The sequence below is a fragment of the Perognathus longimembris genome, chromosome 4, assembly GCF_023159225.1.
Source record: "Perognathus longimembris pacificus isolate PPM17 chromosome 4, ASM2315922v1, whole genome shotgun sequence".
NCBI lineage: Eukaryota > Metazoa > Chordata > Mammalia > Rodentia > Heteromyidae > Perognathus > Perognathus longimembris.
Window position 1 is genome coordinate 37,536,943 of NC_063164.1, and position 12,403 is coordinate 37,549,345.

Below are 12,403 nucleotides of genomic sequence, written 5' to 3' on the forward strand. Positions count from 1 at the left end.
ACTGTATATGTTTTTGGTACACTGTATAATGTATTTATGTCTACCTGACCTAGGGAAGGGAAAGAAAAACAGGGTGTAAGATATCACAAGAAATGTATACACTGCCCTATTATGTAACCGTACCCCTTTTGCACAACACCTTGTCAAAAATTTTTGTTTAGGGCTGGGGATATAGCCTAGTGGCAAGAGTGCCTGCCTCGGATACACGAGGCCCTAGGTTCGATTCCCCAGGACCACATATACAGAAAACGGCCAGAAGCGGCGCTGTGGCTCAAGTGGCAGAGTGCTAGCCTTGAGTGGGAAGAAGCCAGGGACAGTGCTCAGGCCCTGAGTCCAAGGCCCAGGACTGGCCAAAAAAAAAAAAAATTTTTTTTTGTTTAATTAATAAATAAATTATAAAAAAAAAAAAAAGAATGCGTGCTGTGAACATAGCAGTGACATCATACCCAAGGTGGAGAGGAAACCATCACCAGGTAACATGGCAGTGACTTTTTTCCTTGTGCCATTGTCATTGTCATCCAGTGTTTCCTAGAGACAGGGTTAGGGCTGTAACACAGGGAAATCTACTTGAACCTTGGAAGCTAGCTTTACTTTGTCAGCTATTACTGGCCATTCTCTATGTCTTTGGATCATGGAGTCTTAAAACATCGCTCTTACCACTCCTGAGATGCATGTCAGTGTAGACAAAGGGAAATCACTACAAATGAGCCTGAACATTGTTTATGCCTCTAGCATTTTCTAACATCAGACTTGCTTTGGCATTTGCTAGACATTTAGCCAATGCCATGAAACAATGGGCTTAAACTGGTTTTATAAGTTAGACAAGGCACAGGGAATTAACGTGTATATAAGTGAATGACTACTTTGGAATTTTCTTCTTTCCATCATATTGTGACACAGCTCTTTAATGGCTTGAGACAAAATGTAAAGAAGCCAGACTTGTCCTTGTCCTGCCAGTCCAGCTTCCAGCCCAAACCCTCTAAGCAATTAGTGGTGCCTCCAGGGCTCCCAGAGCTGCAAACACAGCATTCCAGGGGACGGAGCCTCCTCCCAGAAACCAGGGTTGCCACCCTTGCCATTCTTGGAGAGCCTTTCGTGGATCCTAGTAAAACTTGTCTGCTAGATCACAAACAGATCCACACTTAACCCATGGCTATTCCACCTTGATGGTATATTTATATTTTAACAAGGCTTAGTGCACTATATTTTCATCAGAATATTATTAAGTACATTAAACACTTAAGGTAATTCTTGTAATGGGTTTAACAAGTATTAACTCACTTCATCCTCACAACAGTTCTCTGGAGTGGGTATGATTGCTTTCCATTTTATAGACCAGGAACTAAGGCACAGAGAAGGCAAGTAACAAGCCCCAAGATCACATGGGGAATAAGAGCTGGGATTCAGACCCAGGCTGCCTGAGCCCTTATCATGCCTCTAGATGTACTGTACTGGATGGACTGTACTAGATATTGATGCTAAATATTTGGTCTATGTGTCAACACTTGCTTTATAGCAGACCCAATGAGTCTAAAACACACACACACACACACACACACACACACACACACATACGCTTAGTTAAGACCTAAGTCAAAAAAATGAAAAGTCCTACAGCATTAATTAGTAACAAAACAACTCTTACAGACACAGAAGCAGAAGCTTGATTGATCTTTACCATAATTTCCCTGGATGTAATATGAAATCTGTACACTTAAATGTCTGTTTTCAAGCCAGAGTATTATTGATATAACTTGAGAGAGCTTACAGCATGGGACAGGAACTGGCATGAAAATAAGAGATTTAAATTGAACCTTGAAAGATGGATAGGGTTTGCCTCAGGCAAAGGTGAGTGGAAACACTTCTAGGATGGGAAATGGGAAGCATACAGTGGCTCTTTAAAAGATTTATACCAGGCTGTAGGGCATATGAAGCAACCAGGCAGCAATGGAATACAGAGCACCTTGACCGTTAAGCTGAGGAATGATGTAATACAAGTAGTATGTTACAGATGGAAAAATGAAAAATAAAGACATTATATTTTAAACCCAACTGTTAGAAACTGAGCACCATCTATTAGATGGAACATCATGTAATGCTCCATCTACTGTTTGATGACCCATAGTTCACATGGTGAAGATCACAGTGTCTGCTCTCAACGCCAATAGTGAGAGAGCTGTAGGGGTAAACACAACCACAATGAATGGAACTGTGCCAACATTAAAACAGGAGCAAGTATGAGTGATATGGAAGTCATAGGGCCTTAAAGGATGTAGGAAGTATCCCGGAAGAGGAACAGGGGAACTTGATCCAGAGGGCCTGCCTGAATGAGAAAACATTCTGAATGAGATTGCAATCCCACTGATTAGCATTCAGGCTCTAAAAAGGCTAGTAACCTCTCAAAGTCTTGGTCTTCTCATTGACAAATTGGGACTGTCCCAACACTTTCTGTTAGGGTAGCTTTGAAGGTGAAAAGCATATGGCACTTGGAACTCTTAGCACAGTGCCTGCCATGTAAAGGAACTCACAGGCATGATTTGTTTTTAGAGCAATGGGGATGCACTGAAGCGAATTAAGCAGAGGCGTAGATGGCTACATTTGCATTTTACAAACTTCATCCCAGCTGCAGCCTGGAAAATAAATCAGCATGGTTTTACTACTGCAGTCCCTACTAGGGATGTCCTAACATTTCAACTTCTATTGGAGTGCAGGATCTTATCACTGATGGCAATTTTTGAAAAACAACAAAAATGCTCTGACAATATCTTTCAGAACCAATGGTATTTTGTAAGATGCATCTAAGGCAACCTTTTTGACACCCAGACTAGATTAAATGTTGTCCTCCCTTCTTGCTCTGTTTAGTGGTGGCAGCAGTGATAGCTATAGTTTTATTCCAGGTTATACTATTTAGACAGTTATGCCAAAAGTATTCTTTCTAAGTGATGGTCCTAGAACTGCCTGATACCACCCTGAACTAGGCTGGCATTTAACACATTGTTGTCCATGGATTTGTGTCCATGCTGGTTTCCTAGTGCCCAACCTAGCCTTATTTACAAGAGGAGGCTAAGGGCAGCATCAATGGGGAAACACATTGTTGAACTGGAGTGATAAATTAGTATCTCTAGGCAGAAATAACTAGGCATTTAAAATATATTCCTCAGTACAAACATTCTACTTATATTTGTAATACCACCAAATGTGAAAGAAGCTGGAATTCTCTATTTCCCATCCATCTGCCAAGAGAATAAACAACAAAACACAAAACTTGATCTTTCAGTGTGAGAAGAAGGGCTGCTTTTAATCATGAAAGTAGCTTTAGTAATAAAAACCCAGGTAGATTTTTATTTTCACTTTGTGGAAACAATTAAATGTTAATTTAAATAAATTATATTTTAGGTCCTTTAGACTTTATCAATCATTATGAGAGTAGATTCCTATTTGTTAGTTTCAGGCTTTTAATTAAATACAGAGCAAACAAAGCATAATGTATAATGTCAATCTGAAGCAGACTCCAGAATCTCATTTCCTTCTACTTTTCAAATAAACTTCCTGTCTTAACACAAACCCAGCAGGAGGAACAAGTAGCAAGTAACAGTTTATATTACAGCAGGAAAAGGTATTTTAGAAAACATTTATGTCTTTGGAGTTTTCTCAAGAAGAAAAAAAATTAACATGTGAATAGGAAGTGTAATTAATTGAATTGCTGCCAATACTGTGCTGTTTCTCTGTTAAGAAGGAATACAACATAGGGGCTTAATAGGATCAAGAGAAGTTTATGTGAAAGTAGAAGCAAATATATCCATCTCTTCCTACACAAAGATAAAGATCAAGGTTGGACAAGGAAGTGTTTCATTTAAGAGAAGCAAGCACTTGAACAGGCAGGTTCCCAAAATACATTGTACTTAATTGCTTAAGCTTAAGAACTATTTCTCCACTGAAATGATATTATAAATAGTAGGAGTACTGAGATAACCAAACTGAATATTAAGATCCTAAAATATTTCAGGGTGCACCAGTAGCAATTTCTCTTACTTTTCTCTCTAGATTGGTAGCAAGGCATCTCACCAAGACATCTCTATCCAGAGCCTAAGCCTGGGATTGCCAGCCACTAGAATCTCCATGGTTCTAACCTTTAGGAACCATGGAGTTATTCTGAAGGCCTAAATAAAGCTGTCACTTATTTGTGCTCTCCTTGCTTTCAAATATATATGCATATTACTATCATAGTCCTCTAATAAAGATGAATGCACCTCTGTCCTCATGTGTTTTCTCAGACAGGAGACGCTAGAGGAGCCTGGGACTCCATAGCAAAATAGTCTCCAAACACCTTACAGGTAGTAGGACAGGTAAAAAAGGTTAGGGGATATACAACTTCATTGACTATCAAAAAGCTATCATATTATGTATTACTTTTATGAACATAAATTTCTTTCATTACCAGTAAGCTAATATGGAAGATCTAAGATTTCTTATCTTTTCAGTGGTCTTTTTTGGTTTTTGTTTTGTTGGTTTTTTTTGCTAGTCATGGAGCTTGAACTCAGGGCCTGAACACTCAAAGCTAGTACTCTACTACCACTTGAGCCACAGCGCCACTTCTGGCTTTTTCTAAATATGTGATGCTGAGGAATTGAACCCAGGGCTTCATGTATACAAGGCAAGCACTCTACCACTAGGCCATATTCCCAGCCCAGATTTCTTATCTTTTCAAAGTACAAAATAGTTGGATTTTTTTTTGTTTTATTTTTGCCTGTACTAAGTTTTGAACTTACAGCCCCTGGCAAGCTAAATAGGGACTCTATCACCTGAGCTGTGCCCTTCAGGCCTCAAATGATTTTTTTTTTAGGGTCAGATATGAAAGCAATTATTCATTTAAAATGTTAGCGACAACTCTTGGGGGCAAATGGGGAGCGGGGAGGGGGGAATAAGGGAGGAGGTAACAAACAGTAAAAGAAATGTATCCAGTGCCTAACGTATGAAACTGTAACCTCTCTGTACATCAGTTTGAAAATAAAAATTTTAAATAAATAAATAAATAATAAATAAATAAATTTAAAAAAATAAAGTGTTAGCAAAAACTATTTCCAATAATTTACATTTTGTAATACATATGAGACAACCTATATAGAACATGTACCAGTTTTTCAAAAAAGATAAATTATAATTCAATTTGAATGGTATAAGGTGTTGTTTTTCAAATCCACTTATGTAAATTCTTCCTTTATCCAAAAGTAAACAATGTTTTCCAAGTCTGTTCAGAAATTGGCCAAATTTGATAATTATGAATAGGACAGAACTATGGGGTCAAAAATACAAAATACTAGAACTCTGAAAAGTCCGACCATGGAAAATAAGAGTTATAATAAAAAATAAGAACATATCTCTAGGTATTACTATGGCATTAACTTACAGTATGACCTTAAAAATAGTATATTTTAGTATATACCTTTAGTGTATATATATGTATACATATATACATATGCATATATAGTATAGGACCTTAAAATAGTATGTTAACATTGTATTTACAACGTGTCTTTAATAAATGCTCAATAAAAGACTTGTATTATCATTTGGCTATTCTGAAAATACTAGACATTGAAGAAATTAAGAGGATTAAAGAAAGTTCAATCTATCCACAGGACAAAAAACTTATAGTTGCTTGAACATAGGTGCTTACTTCTAAGACATTTTTTATGACTTTACAATTGAAGCTAGAATACACACCTCCAGGTTTAAAATCTATTTTTCTACACACATAGAGCTACCATCAATGATATTTTAACTTATAATGCATTACAGTCTAAAAATAATCCATATACTTAGCACATCCTAGCATATGTAATTTAAAATTATTTAATTTTGTTTCTTGTGCTATTAGAGTTCTGATATAGTAACAGTTATGTGCTATCAAGTCATATGATATAATTTCCCTCAGAAAAAGTTTTATTATTGAGCCTATTAAAAATACTTTTAAGATACATACCATTCTATTATTTTTGCAATGGAAATATTTAATCCTGATGAGGACGAGAGATACTCTTCATAATAATCAAAATTGAAACAAAGTAAGCAATGAGTAATAGGGGCAGTTAAATAAATGAGGGTGCTAGAATCTTATGTCCTTATTTGATGGGAAAATAGAACATAAATATAGGAGAAAATTTACCACACTGAGAGAAACAGGGCACCATTCTCTATGTGCCTTAAGAGTTGTTATCCTTATTCTATGAACTTCATATGAAATATATTTTAGAAAAAGACTTGAAGAAAGTAACACCCAAATATTATCTCTGGGTAGTACAATAGGGACTGACTTTAAGTTTTCTTATGATTGACTGAATTTTTCTTCAATAAGCATTTATTACTTTTAAAGTGATAAGCCACTATATGCAACTCCAGCCTATATTTCTTGAAAGTCATTGATAACACATGTCACTACTGTATAGCTTATCACTTACTTTTAATGTGATAAAGAAAGAATACATGATTTAAATGCAAAACATTTGAGTGGTCATTGTGGCACCTATGACTGGAGTTTCTGGGAGATCAGAGATGTCAAACTGAAGTCTGATGATCTACACGGGCTGTGAGTCATGTAGAAATGACTCAAAGGGCCTCTTAAAGGGTTCTAGCATTGAGATTTTACTCCTTTAATAGAGAGCTTTGTTACATAAAAAATGAAATGTGTCATTTTTAGTGTTTTGAAAATACAAAAGCAAAATCTTTTGAACTCCCTCATAAAGATGAACTAAGGGGCCATTTGTCCATTAGGTAAAAACAATTCCAGAGACAGCATTTGGAAGCAGAATTAAGAAGCCATACAGTAACAGCTAAAGAAGCTTTACTCTTTGGGATAAACTCATTTGTATCAAGGATTTTTTGTTGTTAGTGGTGGTGGTCGCCATGGGGCTTTAACTCAGGGCCTAGACATTGTCCTGAGCTTTTCTGCTCAAGGCTAGCATGTACCACGATCCTGGACCATCCTCCTATTTATGCTTCCTATGTAGCTGAGAAGACAGGTGTGCCACGGTGCAAGGTTTTTATTGGTTAAGATGGGATCTTGTGCAGTTGATTGGCCTCAACTGCAATCTCCTATTCTCAGCCTTTAAGCAGCTAAGCCACTGTATCCAACTCCAGCCCAAATTTCTTAGAATTGACATCATGGCTTGGCATTATACATTTGGTATGAGGGCTTTGTAAAGTTTTGCTGTGTATGAGACAAACAGTGCCTTGGAATAAGTGTATTAACTTTTTCCCTAGAAGTGACCAGAACAGCTCTAAGAAAATTCCTTCATATAATAGGATGCACTGCTCCCACTCTTGCCGGATTCTGCTGGTCACGTTTCCCTGTTCCTCCAATGGCGTGCAGGGGCTCAAGGCACAGTTAGTACATGACTTAACTGAGGCCTATGCAGAACCAGACCTGAGGAAAATGGAGAGCACCTGATGCGGAGCGAAGGTTCTCTGCAACTTCACACAGGCAGCTAAGTATCAGTCCAGACTCGTTACTCACTTTCCCTTGGCATGGTGAACCTGCAAATCAGACTTGTTCGGGCAGCACCAGTTCTTCTTTCTAGTTCTCCTTTTTATCCTCCACAAAGCCACACTTGAGCTCCCTCCAGCCACAGATGACTCATTGTGTTCCCATCCCCCTTCTCCACTGTCTCTTTTGGTCTCAGACCAAAACACTTCTAAACATTTTTTCACAGTCACAGTTGAACTTTCCTATTTTCTATTTGCAAACTGTTTCCTGAATTAGTCTCCCTTTTTCAAATATACTCATAACAGATGTCAAGAAAGATGTCCCTACCTCCCTTAATTTATGCTTTGTCATACCTCATGAGTATGGCTTTTCTAGGAGCCTGAATTCCTTCCATCTTTGCCCCATCATTTTTCATTCTACCTCCCACCAACTTAAAATGCAATAGGACCACCTGGTCATAAAGTAATAAGGATATTCTCATTTGTGTTTCCCAATTTTTAACATGCCTTCAAAAGATCATCATGGCTTAACCATGCCACTGTGCCAAAGCCTATGACCACTGACATGAACATACCACAGGCTGACAGGCTGACTTTTGTTGATGCTGAGGTAGGCATAATGTGTGTATGTGCTTGAGAGATAGGGGTGTGCATGCTTGCTTTTTAAAGACCCAAATAACAACTGGAGCTTTTAAGACAGACAGCAGACACATACCAATATAAGTCACCTAAACTCAAGAATGTGTTGCTTGCCTTTTTTAATTGTTTTAAAGTACTGTTTGGCTTCTAAACCAACAAATCAAACATGACTTGTCTTAGTAAAGGACTTAAGTAGTTTCCAAAAGTTGGCCAATCAATGAAGCTGAGATAATCCTATTTTTCAAAACAGTAAATAAATACTTTCTAAATAGAGAATCAAAAGAGCTACAAAGCAAAGGGTACTGAACCCAATGAGGGGGCTATGTACTGGACAGTGTATCATTCAGGATTTAGGAAAACACATCACGCTGACATAAGCCCCATTCATCCTTAAATGTCAGCCCAGTAAATGGCCACAGACAGCTACTGTTGAGCAACTAACTGTGGAGGAATTATGAAGCTCTAGGTAGAGACATGAAGGTGTTTTTATTGTTCTACAGAGAATTCACATCAGACATGTTTTCTTCTCAAAAAATGATGTGTTCTAGAAAATGCTATTGCTTTGAAGAAGCCAGTTTTTTTTTAATCAAACCTGGGTTTGTACTAGGGTAGGATTTTGAATTTGACTTAATAGAGCTCCCTAATTAAAGGATGGAGATTTCTATGTGAAACATAACTAAAACCTAAAATGAAATGTGTGATGACCCCTCAAATTGTCAGAATATCTCCTGTACAAAAACTTCATAATGATCTCTCTTAGAATTGCCTACCACATTTATAATAAACCAAATTAATTAAGATTTCCTTCATGTAAAAAAGAACAAGAAGAGTGTGTTTTCTTGACTCTAAAAAGCCTGGATTTATTTGGCTCTGGAGTTTTAAATTTGAGCAGGAAATTGTATTAATTTTAGGATTTGAAGATTCTAAGAATTGGTTTTTGTTAATTTTTCATAGATCTAGGGAGAACAATAAATGGTATTGTATTTAATAGATATGGATTAGACTAGATTGGCTTGATAATTTGCTGTTTCTGAAGTTAAATATCTAAAAATAATTACAGCTGAACTCATCAGAGATGGCACAGCAGGTAAACTGACTGTTCTGACTCCTACATGCTACAGATGGCTCTGCGAGAAAAATGTTTCCATGCTTGTATGTAGACACACTTCAGAGGAAGAAAGGACTTCTTACTCTGGTATGACCAACATATTCTCATTGGGAAGGAAAACTAAGGCACTCTAGTTTTTGAACATCAACTTTTCCCTGGACCCCAACTCTCTCTTTGATCTCCATTATTTCATTAATAGAGAATACAGAATTTAGGCTCCATTCAATTTCTATTTTGGATTTGGGGGGGGGGGCATGAATGCTTGAATTCAGGGTCTTGGAACTCTTCCCCATAGCTTTTTTGCTTAAGGGTGGAGCTCTACCACTTGAGCCACAGCTCCAGTTCCTATTTTGGATTTTTAGAAAGTGAATTAGTCTTATTTTTTGCTTTTTAGTTTATATGGTAAAAGGACATAAGCTTGTTCCAATTTTCTTAAGCCCAAACTTTCTTAACATGGTCACTTTAAACAGTGGAGGAACTGGAGCTATATGTCTATGTATATGTATGCCTGAAGATTTGAGTAAATGTACATAAAATCTCTTCTGCAACTTGCTTTGTTTCACTTAATATACATGACTCCTAGCAGTCATATGTACTTTAAAATACTTTTCCTTTCCCCACAATAAGAATGCTAAATCAAGATTTACTATCAAAGGAAGTAAGCAAAAAAATCCACCATTAGCCTAATATAAGATTTATTTTTGGTGGCATTAGATTTTACAGTACTTGCAATCTATAAATGGAAGGAACAAATGAAAGTATACATGCACTAATATGATAAGTATGTAGATTACCCTACATGGATAAATGCTACCTTATGTAATGCACACATGTGGAAATGTTCATTTTCAAAGGCAAAGTAGCACAGGAAAGCATCTGTGTAGGTGGTGAGGCTTAATGGGTCCTGAGCAGGAAGAAACACCATGTGGAAATTTCCTGTGCTTTAGAGCCAGAGACACAAAGTCAAATCTAATTCCACCTCTTACTGAGGATAAGTTGCTTAACCTTTCTGAGTTTCTTCTACATCATGCACAAAATCAGGAGAACAACAACTCACAGAGATTTAGAAATTAACTCATTTCAGATGGTGTTTTAAACATAGTAAGTGCTCAAAAAGTGCCTTATTACTGTTAATAATGCAGAAATTATATAAGATGTCATTGGTGATTCAGTACGCCTCCAAATATGTGCAAATCTTATTGTTTTGTCATGTTTTTATATTTACCTTACTTGGATAGACATGGAAAGTGCCTTAGAAATAAATAAGTATATATGCATGCTTTGTACCTTTAATGAATTATTAAAATACATGATCCTCTCAAACTCAAGTATGCCTTGAAGGTGAGAACCTTAACAACAGTCCCCTCTTTTCCTTAGCAAAACACAAAATTTTACTTACAACCTGTGATAAACACCATCATCATCCATCCTATTGCCACTAAATAAATGAAAATACTCTCCACATCTGCAGCTTTAAGTGTCAAAAGCCAAGCTTCCCAAGGAGAATGATTCTACCCTCTCCTTTTACTTAACAAGGTCATCAATAATGCATACACCTTTAGCTGGCTAGTGCCCTGTAGGGATGGCTCTGCCCAAACTACAGACCTACTACATATCCACCTCCTTTTATTACACATTGCTAGTCATTCCTAAACTCTGTGCCTGCCCATTCTTTACATCCATCCACATGGAAGAGGACTTCTTAAAAAGGTCAAGGGGAAATTGGGTCTTCTATCATCCAGCCATCTTTTTAAAAAAAAAAAAACATTAGAGAAAACTGGAGTCCAGGTCCATGCGACAAATCCGAGACAAAAAACTAGACACCAGTTGAAATTACAACTCCAACTCTGTAAGGTTCTTTCCTAGGATGAAGAGGCCAGATACTCAGTGGGTCTGTGAGGTGCTCACTGAATGCTTTGAGATGAAAGGAAATGTTTGTGGTTTCAAATGCATGTGGGAGAGGCCCAAAGCACTGTGTACTCGCCTCAAAGGTAATCAATCCACATGCATAACCTCATAGGAACCGGATAAGGAGAGGGAAAGTTATGTGTGGGATTTTTCACTCCCTGACTTCAATTTACGGGGAAAAAGACTGTCAGTGAAATAAATAGGACCCAGAAGGATTAGCAACGCTCCCCCCGCCCCCAACCATCACTATCTTCAAATGAGCTCCAGGACATACCACTAAGTTCAAGTGCACAAGCACGAGGTGCAGAATTTCTCCTCGGATGGCGGCAGGCCAGAGCAAGAGGCATTTGTTCACCTGGCGAGACGGCCCACGTCTATTTCCTTCTGCCACTCAAGTGGCCATGTCCTTGTCACTGGGGCTCTGTGGGGATTCTCACGCCCCCTCCCCTGTCCAAGGATGTCTATTACGAGGGGGCCAGAAGAGTGGGGGTCCCAGAGGGCCCCGGACTTTTGGGGTCCACCCCCCCATCTCCCACCTTTGGCAGCAGCGGCTGGCGTCAGGGCTCACCGGGTAGCGCCTTTGTTTTCCCGACTCCAATTACGTTTGCGGAAGTGCTGCCCGAGCCCATCACGCCGGGGGCGCCGGCGACAGCCTCCCCCTGGCACCCCATAAGGATGACAACAGACCCCGGGGCCCTGGGGAGGGACAAGGGAAAGAAGGGAGCAGCGGCGAGCGAGGCTCGAGGCGGAGACAGCCCCCCATGAGGCCTTTTCCCCGGAGCCCCCTCCGGGACGGCAGGTGCACGCTGCCCGTCCCCCGCGGGAGGCCGGGGCGGGGAGGCCGGGGTGGGGCCGCCGATCCAGCGCCCCTTCCCCGCGCGCCCAGGCCCGGCTCACCTGCTGCGGCGGCGCTCAGCGGCGCGGGGCGCGGGGCGCCCTCTCCTCCGGGCGCGGGGCAGCGGCTCTCGGGCCCGGGAGCACCATCGCGCGCGGCGGGCTTGTTCGTTCCCCGGGGAGCGGGGCGGGGCGCGGCGTGGACGACGGCTGCGGCCGGGTGGGGCGGCCGACTGCGGGGAGCGGAGCGCGCACCCGCCCGCGCGACCTTGTCTCCCGCTGCTCCTCCCTTTTTTTCCTCCTCCTCCTCTCCCGGCCCAGGCCTCACCGGCGCGGCCCCAGCTCACGACCGGCTGGACCCGTTTCAGGGCTGAGCGCCCCGGACCCGCCGCCAGGTGCAGCGCTCCGCCTCCTGCGGCGGTGGCGGCAGAT

General features: G+C 40.1%; 1 protein-coding gene across 2 annotated transcripts in view; it reads right to left on the minus strand.

The window, feature by feature from the left end:
- The window catches only part of Mfsd6 (major facilitator superfamily domain containing 6), a 68,936-nt gene extending 56,842 nt beyond the window's left edge, over positions 1-12,094 (minus strand). Inside the window, exon 1 of one of the 2 annotated variants that reach the window (XM_048345079.1) lies at positions 12,035-12,094. The gene's annotated coding sequence lies outside the window, so the exon portion shown is untranslated. Of the gene's footprint in view, positions 1-11,673; positions 11,884-12,034 lie in introns of those variants that run through there. The other variant, XM_048345078.1, reaches the window with a different exon arrangement.
- Between the last annotated feature and the right edge of the window lie 309 nt (positions 12,095-12,403).